The sequence below is a fragment of the Rhinoraja longicauda genome, unplaced genomic scaffold (assembly GCF_053455715.1).
Source record: "Rhinoraja longicauda isolate Sanriku21f unplaced genomic scaffold, sRhiLon1.1 Scf000973, whole genome shotgun sequence".
NCBI lineage: Eukaryota > Metazoa > Chordata > Chondrichthyes > Rajiformes > Arhynchobatidae > Rhinoraja > Rhinoraja longicauda.
The window spans coordinates 42,501-45,625 of NW_027602189.1; the positions used below are offsets into that span (position 1 = coordinate 42,501).

The 3,125-nt window shown below is 64.3% G+C and overlaps 1 non-coding gene and 1 pseudogene across 1 annotated transcript; both read left to right on the forward strand.

Moving 5' to 3' along the window:
- Positions 1–202: 202 nt before the first annotated feature.
- On the forward strand, positions 203–356 carry LOC144591395 (5.8S ribosomal RNA). Its single transcript, XR_013546812.1, has one exon. It is a non-coding gene; the product is annotated as a 5.8S ribosomal RNA (ribosomal RNA).
- A 1,042-nt stretch (positions 357–1,398) lies between these two features.
- On the forward strand, positions 1,399–3,125 carry LOC144591393 (28S ribosomal RNA; annotated as a pseudogene; the record flags this gene model as incomplete).

A 3,125-nucleotide genomic window follows, 5' to 3' on the forward strand; every position in this document is an offset into this window, starting at 1 on the left:
CACGTCCGTTGCGGCCCCGGGTGCAGGCCAATGACCCGGAGGCGGGCGGGTCGCGAACGCCCTGATGTTTTTTTTGCCCCCACTCTGTGTGCATCAATGCGACGTACGCGCGAAAGCGCCAAGGGCCACCCCAGGATGGGGCTCCTTTCCCCGCGGCGGTGGACGAGGAGCGTCGGGTGGTCTTTTAAGAAATCTCTCGGACAACTCTTAGCGGTGGATCACTCGGCTCGTGCGTCGATGAAGAACGCAGCTAGCTGCGAGAATTAATGTGAATTGCAGGACACATTGATCATCGACACTTTGAACGCACTTTGCGGCCCCGGGTTCCTCCCGGGGCTACGCCTGTCTGAGGGTCGCTTGTACAATCAATCGTGCTCCTTTGCCCTCCGGGGTGCGGGAGCGCGCGGCTGGGGTGTCGCAGAGGGGCAAGGCCCTCCTCTTCGTCCCCCTAAGTGCAGACACTGGAGCCCTCCGTGCCCGTGCGCTCCAGCCCGCCCGCCCGCCCGCCGCTTCGGCGGCGGTGTCGGCGGCGGCTGGTCGCACGGCGACCGGGGAGACCTTTGACCCGTGCCCTCCCGGGCATTGCCCTTGTCCGCACGCGGACGCGGAGGGGCGAGCCTTTCCTCTGGCACGGCCGTCACTGCGGGAGAGCCACACCTACGTGTGTGTCGTCGCTTCTGACTGCCGCTCTGCTTTGTGGGACTGATGCTCTCCTCGCCGTTTGGGCACTGCCCTACGGTTGCGCCAGCGTTGACTCCCTGCCCCCGTGGGACGGCCGCAGGCGTGCGAATGGCGGGCTGGGAAAAAAAAGCAGAGACGTCTCTTGGGAAGGGCCCCGTCCGTCCGTCCGTCCGTCCGTCCGTCCGACCCGACCCTCGCGTGCCTGGTGTTCATCCTTGCACGCGGCGGGCGGGCGAGCGGTCGGTCGGTCGCTCGGACGGGGGACGCGACGGCCTCACTCTCACTTCGCCTCTGCTCCTCCGGCTTACGCGTCGCACGTGTGGCTTCGCACGTCGATCGGGGCTCCGGAAAAAGGATGTCAGCCGAGCTCGGGCGCTCCTGCTCGGCCTGCTCTGGCTGGTTGGCTGTTTTGTTGACGTGGCCTGTCGCGAACGCCCGCGGCCGCACGACCTCGTCCTTCCGCACGTCGGTCTCGTATGCCTGACTCGGTCGAGCTTTGCGCGCCTGACCCTCCCTCCAGCAGGGAGGGAGCTTGCGTGTCCTGCCTCGGCCCCGACTTTTGCATGCTTGCTCGTCGCAGCGGTCGGCTGGGTTTTGCTCTGCGTGTTGTTTGCGTGCTTGCCATCCAGCAAAGCCTGCCCGCTTGACCTGCCGTGTGTTGGTCGCTCGACCGGCGATCGGTGGTGGCCATCCGGCCACCAGCCGTTTCTCTGCCTACGACCTCAGATCAGACGTGACAACCCGCTGAATTTAAGCATATTACTAAGCGGAGGAAAAGAAACTAACCAGGATTCCCTCAGTAACTGCGAGTGAAGAGGGAGGAGCCCAGCGCCGAATCCCCGGTCGCTTGGCGGTCGCGGGAACTGTGGCGTATAGAAGACCTCCTTTCTCCGACGACGCTCAGGGGGCCCAAGTCCTTCTGATCGAGGCCTAGCCTGTGGACGGTGTGAGGCCGGTAGCGGCCCCTGGCTCGTCGGGATGGAGTCTTCTTGGAGTCGGGTTGCTTGCGAATGCAGCCCAAAGTGGGTGGTAAACTCCATCTAAGGCTAAATACTGGCACGAGACCGATAGTCAACAAGTACCGTAAGGGAAAGTTGAAAAGAACTTTGAAGAGAGAGTTCAAGAGGGCGTGAAACCGCTAAGAGGTAAACGGGTGGGGTCCGCGCAGTCCGCCCGGTGGATTCAACCCGGCGGTCAGGTCGGACGCGTGGGGCAGGGCGGATCTCCCTCTCACGAGGGGACCGCCTCTCGCGCGGGCTCGGCTGCCGCCGGGCGCATTTCCTCCGTTGGTGGTGCGCCGCGACCGGCTCTGGGTCGGCTGGGAAGGCCGGTGGGGAAGGTGGCTCGTGGCTCCGGCCTCGAGTGTTACAGCCCCCCGGCAGGAGCCTCGCCGTTTCCCGCAGGGGCCGAGGGAAAGGACATCCGCCGCGCCTTCTTCCCGTGTGCGCGTGCGACTCCGGTCGTGCGCGTCGCGGGGGACGGGCTCCCCGTGCTCCCGGTGCGACTGTCGACTGGGGCGGACTGTACACAGTGCGCCCCGACCGCGTCTCGCCGCCGAGTCGGTGCGAGTCACGTTCCCAAAAAGAGTGGGCGCCAGGGGTCCGCGGCGATGTCGGTAACCCACCCGTCCCGTCTTGAAACACGGACCAAGAAGTCTAACACGTGCGCGAGTCAAGGGGCGCGACGAAACCCCACGGCGCAATGAAGGTGAAGGTTCGGCGTGGGCCGACCGAGGTGGGATCCCGCCGCCGCCGTGCGGCGGGCGCACCACCGGCCCGTCTCACCCGTTCCGGCGGGGAGGTGGAGCAGGAGCGTACGTGCTAGGACCCGAAAGATGGTGAACTATGCCCGGGCAGGGCGAAGCCAGAGGAAACTCTGGTGGAGGCCCGCAGCGGTCCTGACGTGCAAATCGGTCGTCTGACCTGGGTATAGGGGCGAAAGACTAATCGAACCATCTAGTAGCTGGTTCCCTCCGAAGTTTCCCTCAGGATAGCTGGCACTCGTTCCGCACGCAGTTTTATCTGGTAAAGCGAATGACTAGAGGCCTTGGGGCCGAAACGATCTCAACCTATTCTCAAACTTTAAATGGGTAAGAAGCCCGGCTCGCTGGCTTGGAGTCGGGCGTGGAATGCGAGTGCCCAGTGGGCCACTTTTGGTAAGCAGAACTGGCGCTGCGGGATGAACCGAACGCTGGGTTAAGGCGCCCGATGCCGACGCTCATCAGACCCCACAAAAGGTGTTGGTTGATATAGACAGCAGGACGGTGGCCATGGAAGTCGGAATCCGCTAAGGAGTGTGTAACAACTCACCTGCCGAATCAACTAGCCCTGAAAATGGATGGCGCTGGAGCGTCGGGCCCATACCCGGCCGTCGCCGGCAGTGAGAGAGAAAAGCCCGCGGGGGCTACGCCGCGACGAGTAGGAGGGCCGCTGCGGTGAGCACGG